This window comes from Pelodiscus sinensis, chromosome 8 (genome assembly GCF_049634645.1).
Source record: "Pelodiscus sinensis isolate JC-2024 chromosome 8, ASM4963464v1, whole genome shotgun sequence".
Classification (NCBI taxonomy): domain Eukaryota; kingdom Metazoa; phylum Chordata; order Testudines; family Trionychidae; genus Pelodiscus; species Pelodiscus sinensis.
Window position 1 is genome coordinate 35,501,232 of NC_134718.1, and position 14,084 is coordinate 35,515,315.

At 48.6% G+C, this 14,084-nt stretch overlaps 1 protein-coding gene and 1 long non-coding RNA gene across 11 annotated transcripts in view; one reads left to right on the top strand and one right to left on the bottom strand.

Annotated features, from left to right (window-relative positions):
- Window positions 1-11,253, bottom strand: part of LOC112546455 (uncharacterized) — a 95,991-nt gene extending 84,738 nt beyond the window's left edge. For 2 of the 4 annotated variants that reach the window (XR_012905617.1, XR_012905615.1), the window contains exon 1: window positions 10,613-11,253. This is a non-coding gene — a long non-coding RNA (uncharacterized LOC112546455). The remainder of the gene's footprint in view (window positions 1-10,612) is intronic. The other 2 variants (XR_012905618.1, XR_012905616.1) reach the window with 1 other exon arrangement.
- The window catches only part of PCDH15 (protocadherin related 15), a 1,467,631-nt gene that overhangs the window by 227,376 nt on the left and 1,226,171 nt on the right, over window positions 1-14,084 (top strand). The gene's annotated exons all lie outside the window — the stretch shown is intronic.

Genomic DNA, 14,084 nt, shown 5'->3' on the forward strand with positions numbered 1-14,084 from the left:
CTGGGAGGTCGACAAATGCCTTTGATGTTGACCATGGAGCGTCCAGACTACCGCACTGAGCCAACAAACAGCTGATCAGCTCAGCGTGGCAGTCATTTAAATTTAAATGAATTATTTAAATCACTGCTTCATTTTCTTATGCCGAGTAGCCTAATCTACCTGCCTCTGAAGCCAGAGTCATGTAGTCTAGACGTACCCTATGTGTGAGTGTATGTCTACACTACAGATTTAATTCGAAATAACAGACGTTATTTCAAATTAACTGTAATAGCTGTCTCCACATTCAAACCTCTGTTTTGAAATAAATTCGAAATAGTGGAGCCCTTATTTCAAATTAGGTAAACCTCATTCTAAGAGGAATAATACCTAATTCGAAATAGCTAATTCGAAATAAGTGCTGTGTAAACACTTATTTCGAACTAGCCAATTAGCCTGTCATAAGACGGGATTTTCAGGTCTTCTTTCCTGAGCTATCTGGCTCTATGTCTCTCTCTCTTTCTTTCTTCCTACTGCCTCACCCTCTCTCTCTCAGCTCTTCTCCGCCTCTCTCTCCATCTCTTTCTTTCTCTTCTCCCCCTCCTGCCTCTCACTCTCCCTTTCTCTTCTCCTCCTCCTCCTGCCTCTCTCACTCCTCCGCCTCTCCCTGCCTCTCTTCTCCTTCCTCTTCCCCTTCCTCTCCCACCGTAGCGCTCAGCTGAGTGCTGCCTGCTCAGCCAGGCTGCCGAGAGGGAGGGAGGCGGTGACGTACATGGCTAGGGGGCGGAACAGTGTATGTCACTGCCCCTCCCCTTTGCCTCCCGCTGTGGGGGAGCTCAAACGGCCCCTTGTGCTGCTGGCTCCCCCGGCGGCCCAGCAGAGGGGCGCAGCACTCAGCTTAGTGCCACAATGTGAGGAGAAGTGGGGGTGGTGACGTACACGGTCCTGTCCCCTGGCCGTGTACGTCACCACCACGCCCCCTTCCCCTCCCTCCATGGTGGCTTTGCTGAGTGTTGTGCGCTCAGCCGGGCCACCGCGGGGGAGGAGGGGTGGGACGGTGACATACATGGCCAGGGGGCAAGGCCGTGTATGTCTCCGCCCCCTCCCCTCTCCCGCGGCCAGCCGGCTGAGGGGCAGAGACTCACAGACACTGGGCTACTATATATATGATTGGGGGCCTCCAGCTCTTCCCAGTTTCCCCTGGTGGCCACTTTGGGCCAAACCAGGAAAACTTCTCTCTTCTTCCCCAGCCCCGGGGCCCTTAAAGGGGTAGACTCTGGCCAGACGGCACTTGCCAAAGCCAGGCCAGCCAGCAGTCCCTGCCCCTGACCCAATGGCCCCAGGATGAGCCAGGCAGCCAGCGCCAGCCAGCTCTCCCCTGCCCAGTCCCCCAGCACCCAGGGGCCTTAGACGGCGTGCACCCTCATGGACTAGTGCGGAGATCATGGACCTCATTGAGGTTTGGGGAGAGGACCCCAACTTCCATGATCTCCACATTAGGTCGAGGAACGTGGCCGTCTATGGCCGCATAGCGGCTACCATGGCCAGGAAAGGCCATAGGCGCACCCAAGAGCAGGTGTGCCAGAAGGTGAAAGAGCTGTGGCAGGCATACGCCAGGGCCACCAGTTGCGGTTCCGCAGCAGGGGCTGACACCTGCCCCTTCTTCCCCACCCTTGACCAACTCCTGGGGGGCGGGGCGGTCCATGCCAGCCTGGGAGGCAGCGAGCTGGGACTGGAGGGCCCTGACCCGGGCACACCAGATGAGCCACCGCCAGCTGTTCTGGCACCAGAGTCGTCCAGGGATGCCATACCAGGTAAGTGCCAGCCAGCACTGTCCCCTACCCGGGGGGAGGTGGAGAGGAAGATCAGGGACTGCGCGCATTGGACATGCCTCCCACGGATCACACAGCCACCTGTGCACATGCGAGCACATGCCATGCCACCCTTGGGCAGGTGGCTCCAGCTGTGTGACACCCAGGGGCCATGGCCCAATAGGCACATGCATGTGTGAAGAGACCTGACACGTTCCCGACCCTGGTGCGGGACCCAGTAGGACACTCTCCCTTCACATGCCCCCTCTACACAGAGGCAGAGGACATCACCCTCCCGCCCTGGCCACACTATACATGGCACAGGGGCATGGGTGTGGTCTTGGGACAGCTCCCAGTCCTGGGGAGAGCCAGACATCCTGACCATGGCCTCTGTGCAAGCACATCGGCTCTGATGGTGCAGGGCACAGTCGCCCTCACATCGCTTATGCAGGGTGCGCCATCCCGCCCGGGCCATGCTCCCGCACCCACGGCCAGCTCCAGACCACCAGCACACGGCAGGAGTACTGGGACCAGCACCTCAGGGCCCTGCGATCCCTGCACCGCACCATCCAGGCCTGGATGCTGGAGGACCTGCAGCTCCACCGGGAACAGCTTGCTGAGGACCGAGCCATGAACTCTAACCTGCAAGCCCTGCTGCAGAGCATGCTGCCCCATGCCGGTCCTGCGCCTGCTGCCCCCCAACTACTGTTCCTCTTCCCACTCCTGCCCTCCCTCCCACCTCTTCCTCCTCAACCTCCACACCCTCCTCCTCCTCAATGTCCACCCCCCTACCTCAACCTCTGCACCCTCCTCCCCATCCCTCCAGGGCCGCCAAGACCCCCTCCCCCACCATACTGGGAGGCACTTGGCCCGGCGAGACCCCCAACCCTGAGCCCTGAGCTTCCCCTCCCCCTTCTTCCCCTTGCTTCTCCCTTCCATCTCCCTCCTCCCAGTTTTCCCCTCCCCTCTCCCACACTCTCTCCTGCCCTCTCCCACCTCCTTTCCCCCATCTCCCCAGAGTTTCATTTCCCCTCCCCAATTGTGTTAAATAAAGACAGGTTATGTTTTTGAACATATATGTCTTTTATTTGACATCAGGAAGAGGGGGCTAGGGAAGGGTAAATGGGAGGATGAGAGGGAGGAATGGGGCACAAGCCTCCAGTGGGGCAGACCGGGGAGACTGTTAGTGCTCCTCAGGCTGGAAGCTGTCCCACAGGACCCCCTGGATCCTGACAGCCCCTAAATGGTCCTCCTGGATGGCGGCCTACAGACAGTACAGCCAGGCTGCTGGCAACATGTCCACGAGACGCAGCAGAGTCCCCGGGGACAGGTCTGGTTCCATGTTGCAGAGTGCCATGGTATCCTGAGTGAGGGCAAGCAGAGCACTCTGAGACACAAATGCTTTTGTGTCCCTCATCAAGGTGGACCAGCAAGCAGAGAAACCAGAGAACTGTCTGACCAGGATGGGGGGTCGGGTCCCTTTAAGCACAGACCTCAGCTAACCTGGGGCAGCAGCCCCACACACTAAGTCTGACCCTGATGCCCTTTTGGCACTGGTTCCAGCCAGCCTTACCTTCGATTCAGGGTCCACTCAATGTGGATGTGCTATTTCGAATTAGAAAAATGCTATTTCAAATTAGTTTTTGGGTCTAGATTCGTTATTTCGAATTAGCTTATTTCAAATTAACTAATTTGAAATAAGTTAATTTGAAATAGCTCTGTAGTGTAGACATACCCTTATTGACCCCACAAAGCCAACCCTGCAGTTCCCAATAGGACGTGTGGAGGTAGTGTCTGCGAGCCCCATTTGCAACCCCATGAACTCCCCCACACACCCAAACTCCTTCCCACAGGCCAACCCCCTGCTGTAGCCCAGAACCCATATCTAAACTTCTCCCAAGAACCTGCACCCCGCACACCTTTCCTTATCTGAACTCCCTTCCAGAGCCTGCACTATGCATTCTCTCCTGCCCCAACTTGGTGAAAGTAAATGAGGTTAAGGAAGAGTAATCTGCAAAAGGAGGGGGATGGAGTGATTGAGGGCAGGACCTCTAAGACAGGGTGGGACAGGGGCATGACTTCAGGAAAGGAGTGAGTCGGGGGCAGGGCAAGGGTGTTTGGGTCTGTCCATTTAGAACATGGGCCCATTTTGAGAGAGATGTTAAGGGTCTGCTCCAGTTGGTTTACTTACTGGCTCCATTGCCTTGGAGCCTTGTGGCTGCCATTGGCTGTGGTTTGCCCTTTACAGCTAAAGGAAGTCACAGGAAATGGTGTGGCCTGGGCTGTAACTTGTGTGCTGGGTATGTTATACCACTACCGGGCTTAAAGTGATTTCCGTCCTATTCAGGGCTTACAATTTGGTTTGGTGGTTGTTAGCTTCCCCACTATAGAAATTGTTCTGTTACCCCTTAAGTTCAGACCTAATCACTGTTGAGTGGCAGATTTACTACTTGTGTCTTGCTGTCAACACTCCTGGTAGATATTTGCCTTTTTAAAAACAATATAGCATCTGTGATCCACTATAATCTCTAGACCCTCATCTACAGTCCTCCTTATGGGGTAGTCATTTCCCATTATGTACTTATATACTTGATCATTCCTTCCTATGTGGCCCTTATTTAATTTCATCTGATTTTTTTTTCAGACAATTTATCCAGTTTGTCCAGATTATTTTGAATTTTAATCCTGTCATCCATAACACTAGCAACGCCTCTTAGCCTGGTATGGTCTGAAAACTATGGGTGTGTCTAGACTACATGGCTCCATTGATGGAGCCATGTAGATGAGTTTACTTGGCAAAGGGAAATGAAGTGGCAATTTAAATAATTGCCACTTCATTTACATCAAAATGGCCACTGCGCTGTGCCGAACAGCTGATTGTCGGCACAGTGCGGTAGTCTAGACAGGGATCTGCCGACCCCAGAACCCTGTGGCATCAGATCCTTTATTAGTAGTAAATCGAAAGAACAGAGGGCTTTTTGTGAAATTGGTAATCCTAATTCTATGAGGAAGAAGCCTTTTTCCAAAAGAGCTCTTTCACAAAAAGGTGTGTGTGGATGGGGAAGAGTGTCAGCCGATGGTCAGGGCAGTGTGTGTGTTACACCCGAGTCTTCAACTGCTGGGACACAAGGTCCCGTCGCAGCGGGCGGCCTTAGGGAAGACTGACGGGCGCCCCGAGAAGTTTAATGTCCATGTCTTTGACCATTAGGACCAGGTCCCTTCACGGTGGGCAGCCAACAAGCTGACAGACGCCCCAGAGTTTACAGGGAGAGCTTATTACATCTCAGACTTTGACTACTAGGATACATGATCCCTTCACAGCGGGCAGCCTAGGGAAGGCTGAGAGATGCCACTACGGATCTGTCCTCTGGAAGCGACATGATCCAAATGCCCAGCTCTGCCTGTATCTGTCCCTTATGACCGGCTGGAGTTCTTTTAAATTGTGATTGGTTCTGTTACAGCAACTGAAGGAGTCAGGTTAAAACTTAACCAGTTACAGGTTTATTAAGGAAGCTTATAACTCATATGGTTACAATGGCTATTGCTCTATTTCTTAACTGCTAGCAAATATAGATCTTAAAAATGGTTACAAAGAAAATAAAGATAGAAAATAGAAATAATGGTACCAAGTGACAGCTTAATCTTTAAAAAGCTCTAAGTCTATGTGTACACTTAAGACAAAGGACACATACAGGTACAATTTTTATCCCCTTCTGTGCCTCTCGACTCCAGCATATCAGGCCAGGGCCAGTCCCTCAATTCCCAGGAAAGACGAATACGAGGTGGGCGTCCCCGTGGAACCTCGGGAGGCCACTCACCTAACCCGACCAGCAGATAGATGGTAGATTGACGCTCAGAGAAAGTGTGCTGCTGGACCCATCTTTATATCCATAGGGGCCTGTATCCTCTTTCTTATCTAAGATGCCAAATTGTGTTGGTCCGTCTTTGTGACACCAGTTCTTACTAGGGAGTTTCAAGTTAATTTACACTTGCAAGAGAGAGATAACTAAATTGTGAGTACTGGACAATTCTTTACTGGGCGGGAGATTCCTCCCCCCCCCCCCCCCCCCCGGACGAGTGTGTGTTCGTATCAATATAGGTTTCAGTGAAGGGCACTCCTCAGCAGCCTCTTGGTCAGCGATTAGTTCGACCACCCTCTTATCTCTGCTTACAGTTGTCCAGGATCACTGGGTTAGCTGGCATATCTGGGCCTCCTGTCAAGGCTTTCAAAGACTATGCTGATTTTACTGCTCTGTGTGCCCTGTGTGTTCCAAGCAAAGATGGATGTTACAGGGGGAGGGCGGGGTTCCTGTCTGGCTACAAAGAGGGAGTTTTTTCAGAAGAAGAGGGAAGAGGAAAAAGCACAGGTGCTTTAGTCCGGGCACTATCTTTCAAAAAAGCACATCACTTTTTTTATGCGCTTTTGCAGTGTGGACGTTCTCTTGTACAAGAAGTTTTTTTGGAAGATCTCTTCCAAAAAAAGCTTCTTGCACAAGAAGCCTGTATGCTAGATGTAGCTTGAGACATGATTCAAAACTGTCCTCCTCCATTGCCTGCACAAGGAAAAGCAAGAGAAGGAAGCAGCAAAGTGTTCTGCCAGGAAAGATGAGGACATGGGGACATCTGTGAATTTCCCTGCTCCCTACTGCTGAAGGACTCCTCTGCATGGAAGAGAAATTGGTTGATATAGGTACCCTTTTGCACAGATTTTATTACCGTATTTTCCGGCGTATAAGGCTACTGGGTGTATAAGACAACCCCCTAATTTTTTAGTTAAAAGATAGGTTTTCGTCTTATACCCCAGCGCCTCTCCGCCTCCCCGGCTTTGCTCCCGGTGTCCCTGGTCTGCTGGAGACGGTCCCCAGCAGACCAGAGGCACCGGGAGCAAAGCTGCAGCAGTGGTGGGGTCCCGCGCCTCTGAGGCTTTGCCAGAGCAAAGCCTCAGAGGCGCGGCACCCCGCCGCCGCTTCGGCTTTGCTCCCGGTGCCTCTGGTCTGCTGGGGACCATCTCCAGCAGACTAGGGACACCGGGAGCAAAGCCTCTGAGGACGCCCCGGCAGCAGGACAGCCCCGGCACGCCTGGGCTGCCCCGCCGCCTGTATACCCGGTGTATAAGATGACCCTCGATTTTTGGGGGATGTTTTTTAGCATCAAAAGTCGTCTTATACGCTGGAAAATACGGTACATATGTATTTTAATTATGGTCCTATCTAGTGCAGAAACTAAAATGTCTGAACTTCCCTCTGCTGAGTTGCTTTAATCATTTGCCTCTATACCTCTAGGGGGTATAGAGCAGGCAGTGCAGGCCACTCAATTGTGTGCACAATTGAACAGCCTGGAGCATACAGCAGCAGTAATGATTGACAGTGTGATGGACTCTTTCATAGTTTTTATTTGTTTATTTAATGCGGCTATGTAAATGAAGAGTTTGCTTTACAAAAAAGCACTCCCTCTTTTAGATTTTTTTAAAGAGGGTTAAGTGAAAACAATGTTGTTACCTATGAAATAATTCACAAATGGTAAGCACTTAAAAGTAAGTAAATTAATACTTAAGAATATCATAAATCGTATGCTACCCACATAATCCATATAAACAAATTATTCTTCTGGCCCATGAGTGTTTTCTGAATTCTATTTTGTTGCTGTGACTTAGCTATTAACATATTTTCTTTTAAGAAGAACCATTAGAGGGATAAAGGAATAAAATTATCAGTTGATAAATTGTGCTCTAGATTGTTCACCAAATTCACAACACTATGTACCTTTATTATTCAAATATCTGAAAAACGAGTTTTGAAGGAGATTTAACTATTAACTGGCTAGAATGTTGGCATTATGCAAGAGAGAGACAAAATGAAAACAAAGTCAACATTTAAAAGTAGTCACTGAAAAACAGTTGGATATTTTTTTTTTAAACTTTGTAGAAATAGTTTCTCTTTACCTTTTGCCCTAATAAACCTGTTATGTCTCTAGGCCCTGGAATAATGCTTATTTCAAAATAGCATTAGTGTGAACACTCTGCTGCTGCTGTTTTGAAATAATTCACCTCCAGAGGCCTCTCACAGTTGCACTTGGGCCACTCTGGCCACACTCCTGACAACTCCAATGCTCCCCTTTTCCTGCAGAGTTTAAAGCTGCAGGCAGAAGGGAAAGGGCTTGTGGCACCAGGACAGTCTAGCTGGCCCCATGCCACACAGCACCCTTTCAGGGAGCCATGGCAGACCCCAACACAACTTTTGTGCCTCCTGGAGCTGCCAGCACTCCTGCAGCACCCTTGGATGCCCCTAGCCATGGACAAAAGAAGGCACGGGCCTGGACTGGTGTGGTAATCCTGGACCTCATTGAGCTTTGGGGGGAGAAGACCAACATCCAGGATCTCCATGCCGAAAGGAGGAATGCTGACGTGTACAGCCAGATGGCCACCAGCCTGGCAGAGAAAGGACACGTGCGGGCCCTCGACTAAGTCCACATGAAAATAAAAGAACTCCGGCAGGCCAGTGAGCAAAGTTCTTTCTCTAGGGTGGCACCATACACCTGCTGCTTCTTTGAGCAGCTGGATGCCGTCCTGGAAGGGGTGCTGGTCACTACCCCCCACCCCATCATCAACTCTGGCCAGGTCACGTCCACCATCAGCCTCCACGAGGGTGAGGTTGTGGAGGAGGAGGAGGAGGAAGAGGGAGAAGCAGTTTATTTTGAAACTTCCTAATGTAGACAAGATGTAAGGTGCCACAGGATTCCAGGTTATTTTTACATATACAGGTTAACATGACTAACATCTGAGTCCTTTGCCATTGTCAAGCTATATTTCCAAACCAAAGTTATAGAGGGAGGCAATAATAGGATTTTATTATTAAAATTGATTGCAACCTTAACTCTAATAATGTTCCATAATTATAATAAGAAAACACACAATTGTTTGAATGGGTGGAATTTGAGGAGAGGCACAACAAAAATTCTGCCTTTTAACATGAAACTTTATCTTGTTTGCTTTTACTTTTACTTTCTAGAGGCAAACAAAAACACTATTTTGCCATTTACCTATGATCTGTACTTTTTTGTGAGTCTGGTTCTCAACTGTGTACCATTGCTTTGGTCAATGGTGTCTTGTTAGCTGGAATGGATTTGGAAAGTAGAAAACTCACTCTCATAAAGGTGAATGTAACCTTCAGTCTCACTACACATTGTTCTAAAATTTGTTTCTAACCTGATCTTTTCAGCAACACCAAGTCTGATCAATTTGAAAACTCAAGATGAGGCCTAATCTTGTCATTAGGTCTATATTACTCTCTGTTGATGTTATTGAGTTAAAAAGTTTATATATCATGTGTGTCTACTATTAAATAGAGGATTTTAATTACTGTAATTTTTTTCATTTTCTGTATGGATTCAGAGCCTGTTGTGACCCCAAGCTGCACAAGCTATGTTTACTTTATTTAAAGGTTGCACACATACAAAACTGCAATGAGTAAAATAATATATATTTTACAGATTAAACCACAGCTGATTCTTTACATTACTGACAGTGCATAACATATTTTCCAGCTATGAGCATGCAACCGATTGGCACCTTTTTCAAGGTTTTACATAGTTTCTTGTATCAGAGGGGTAGCCATGTTAGTCTGAGTCTGCAAAAGTGACGAGGAGTCCTGTGGCACCTTATAAATTAACAGATTTATTGGAGCATAAGCTTTCGTGGGCAAAGACCCACTTTGTCAGATGTATATCTGTATATCTTGGTTTATCCATATACAGGCAGTCCCCGGGTTACATGGATCTGACTTACATCGGATCCCTACTTACAAACGGGGTGAGGCAACCCCGCACTAGCTGCTTCCCCCCAGTAGACCAGGAAGATGCAAAGCTAGCGCCCCCCCCCCCCCCAGCAGACCAGGGAGATGTGGAGCAGCTTTTCTCAGCAGACACCTCAGCTTGAGAATAAAGGACTGAGGGAAGTGAGGTGTGGGAGAATAAAACTGAGCTCTGGAGAAATGTTTCCCCTACAATATGTACCAGTTCCGACTTACATACAAATTCAACTTAAGAACAAACCTACAGTCCCTATCTTGTACGTAACCCGGGGACTGCCTGTATTTTACAGAAATGTAGTAAATTAGTATACTTGACTGCCCACTTAACTTCAGTTTTAATATACTTAACTAATCACTGCAGTTGCATGTTTTCATGGCTGACTACATGCCTGCATATTTTACTTCAGTTTTATGGTATGCTGTTAAGTTTTATGTACTTTTCTGACTTAACTGCATAATGTACTGGATTTTTTTTTTGCAGTTGACAGATGTGGCTACAAACTTTATTGATCAATCTACATACATTAGTAGTTCAGTTTTATGTGCATTGCTGAATGAGTGTGAGGGTGCGGGGTGCGATCAACCCCTTCGTCCTCCTGTTGTCCCTTGTTGTTCCCGGATCCCCAGTATGGGGCCTGGGCCACTTGGGTGTGATCACCCCCTCCCGGCTGGAAGGGGGGGGTCAGCGAACCCTAGCAGTGAGTACCCGCCGTGCCCCCAGTTTAAGTTCGCCCCAGTCCGGGGTTCTAGTTCGCTCTCTTCCGTCGTGTGTGGCTGTCGGGTGCTAGACGCTCCCCGTGTGGAGGGAGAGGGACCCGGTCCCACCCTCTCTCCGGGTCCCAGCCCGGGGCCCTGAGCGCCGGGGCCGCTAGTGCCCCGGCACGGTGTACGGGGGGGGGGGTGAGGATTCTCCCCCCTTAAGCTCGTCCACCCACGCCCGCCAAAAGCGCCCTGCCCCGAGCTCCTTCCTCCCTCCCGTTGGGTCCGCCAGCCCGCCCTCATCGCCCCGGCGCCTACCTTGACCCGGCGGTCCGCAGCGTTCGACGTCCAGGCGGAGTCTCGGGGTTGAGTTCTCTGGCCCTGGCGCGCTCCTGGCCGTCCCTCCTGGCTCGGCGCGGCGGGGTCTGCCCGCCGTCCGACGAGGGGCTGAACGCTTGCCTGGGGCAGTGGCTGTCCCGGAGGCCCCGGGACCAGCGCCGGGCTGGTAGCCGGGCTGGGTGGTGTTCACGCTCTGTCCTGCGGCGGGGGTTGCTCCTCCGCCGTCGCGAGTAGCCTGCGCCCTGCTTCTCTGGCTGCGGGCCCTTTTGAACTGGCCCGCCGCACCAGCCGCCGCCCGGGGCCCCGCCCCTTCCGGGCACGTCCCGGCCGGCAGCCCTGGCAAGCGGCCGTGCGCCCTGGCCCCGCCTTCCCCAAGCGAGTCGGCGGGGGACGAGCCGCCCGTCAGCTGGCGGTGCAGACGCGGGGGGAGCACCCCTGCCTGCCACCCCCGGCGGCTGGTGTTACGGGGCTGCCGGAGGGTCTGGGGCTGGCCAGCAGACCACCGCCGGCGGAAACTCCACTCGCCCCACCCCGGGGAAAGTGACGGCTGGCGGGGTCACCGATCGCCCCTCCCCTGGGAAAAGGCCGGCCTGTCACAATGAGCTATATACTTGACAAGAGCAGCATTAACATGTTTCATAGAGATAGTTGCAAAGTTTGTTAAGTGAAAAGGATGCTTTAAGAATGTATTTTACTATATTTAGCTTATAAGGTTTCACAATTCAACGTTTTTAAAAACATATTTTACATATATGATTGTCTTAGTCTCAACTTTCTTAAATAAATTTATAGGTATTTCATACAGTTCTGGATACAGCTTGTCACACAGTGGTTTTTTTTTTTTTAACAAAACTGCATGATATTAAAAAATCATAATAATGAGTTAACTACAACATTATGCAGCTGTCAGGAGTAATAATGCACTCCAGTTACTGAAAACAGACCTAAAGTCAGTTGTTATGGTGGGAAAAGGTTGTTGGGGTTAAAGCAGACATGAGATCCTGCTTAAAGAAATTTACCAACTTTATAACTAATGTTCCCCATTCAATTTCTAGTGGGATAGGCTGCAGCCACTGTCAAAAGCACCATGAAGTATAAGGTCCATCACAGAATGAGATGAATCTTTTGAAGGCACTGTGTCTACCTTGATACTTTTTACAAATTTTTTTTTTTTTTTACATTCTGATTCTTTATTCCCGAATGAGGGTACCGACCTAGGAGGAGGAGCTGTGATAATGGACACATCCCCAAAATATATTCCCATTCAGGATGTATATCTTTAAATAGGGATTGTACATAGATATTTGTTGCTTCTGACTTACTGTTAGAGTCAAGCTTTCACCATGTCTAAAATGTATTGTGCCAAAATGGAAGAGGCTTCAGGCTATTTAAAATTTGTTCTGTGCTTAAAGTAAGTAAAATTATTTATCTCGTAGGACAAAACATCCCTTTCTCATTCCACAAGTTAATACATCTGAAGGCTTAAAAATTACGCAGACATTCATGGCAACTCAATTCCATTTCATTATTACAGTACCTCAGTATAAGCATAACATTTTGTATATGGGAAGAGAAGACAACTATCTAATTTGTATGTTTTGCTATCAAAGAGGTTTTACACTGTATTTTGAGATCACTTGGGAAAAATGTTCATTTTGAATCAGTTCTTGTGACTAAATATGGTTTCCTTAGTACTAGGTGAAAATGTTTCATCATTATGATGGCACTATAAGATTTATGATGTCAATAATGACACAAGTCTTGCTTTTGAGTTGGGATGTAAACAAGTAGTCAACTAGATGATTAGCCAATATGCCTAAACTTATTGGTTAATCTAGTCAACTACTCACATCCCCCATCTCCCTTATGGCTTCTGAAGCAGTTCTGTCTGTGGAGAGATCGGACCCTTCTCCCACACACAAGGGCTGCTGCTGGAGCAGCATCTATCCACAGCCAGCCCTGGTCGCCATGGAGAGAGGCTGCTTCACCTCCCCCTGTCCCTTCCCCTTCCCAGCAGCCTCTGTCCATGAGGAGCTTGGATCCCCGCAGACAAGGGCTGCTGCTACCCCATGCTGCTGCCTGTGTATCAAAGGCAGAAGCACAGGGCATCACACAGCTGGTCCACGAGGGGAGCTGGTTTTTAAACTCACACCACTCACAGACTGGCTCCTGCCTGGCACCCCATGAGTGGAGACAGATTGCACTAGCTGCTGGCCTCACCCCTGAGGACTACAGAATAGTCAACTAATCACTAAGAATTCATGTGATTAGTTGATTATTCTATTACCCAGTATCTAACATCCTACGTTTGACTGCTTGTGTTTTATACATGATGTGATTGGGAAGCACATTCTTGTCACCTAGGAATTAATTCTGGAAACAAAATTGTTGCATTTTTTGTAATATATAGTATAGTGGCTGGTTTTTTAATTGGTATGTGAGTTTAAATTTGTTCTATTACAGATGCCAAAACCATGTGCCATTCCAAATTATTGTCAGTAAAAATTTTATACCATGCCACATAGCATGGGCCAGGTATGTTTCCAAAAATCTTACCTTACAAATAAAATATAAAAGTATAAAAATGGACTTCTTCCCTAGCTCTCTTCCTGTAAAATGGAGTGTCTTAAGGTATATCTACATTATGAGCTTGGTACCCAAAGCACAAACCTGCCTGGACACCATGCGTGTGGATTCAGTGCTACTGCCTTTGCTGCCATTTTACTATGACTGTATTACTAATTTTATCATACTACTTCTGATGTGAACTAGCTTGTGTATGTGCACACTATGGCTACATCTAGATTGCATCCATTTTTCGTAAAAGGGAGGCAAATTAGACATATCGCAATTGCTAATGAAGCGGGGATTTAAATCTCCCCCACTTCATAAGCATAAAAATGGCTGCCGCTTTTTTTCGGCATGGAGCTTTGTCGGAAAAAAGTGCCAGAAAGCGCCAGAAATAAAGCCTTTTCCGAAAGATCCCTTATCCCTCTTACTTTGGCAAAGCTCCGTGCTGAAAAAAAGCGGCAGCCATTTTTATGCTAATGAAGCGGGGGAGATTTAAATCCCCGCTTCATTAGCAATTGTGATACATCTAATTTGCATCCCTTGTACGAAAAAGGGATGCAATCTAGACGTAGCCTATCTGGAATCTTGTAGTATGACAATGGCAACTGCTCAAACCCCTGCAAGGTCTGAGATATTAGGGTTGTCTACACAAGCCAGGATGTGACTCTGTAGCATAGCAGCTTGCCACATAGTAATATTTTAAGTGGACTCTGCTATAGCATGGTCAAAGTCCCAAAGCATAGTTTCAGTAGTAACCTAATCTATGTTCCTGGACTTTCTTTGGGGTATCTGCTTGCCACAGAGAACATTACTGTGTGGCAAGCAGGTATGCTCTTCAGTGGGATCTCGTCTTATAGACAAGCTCTAAAAATCAGACTTT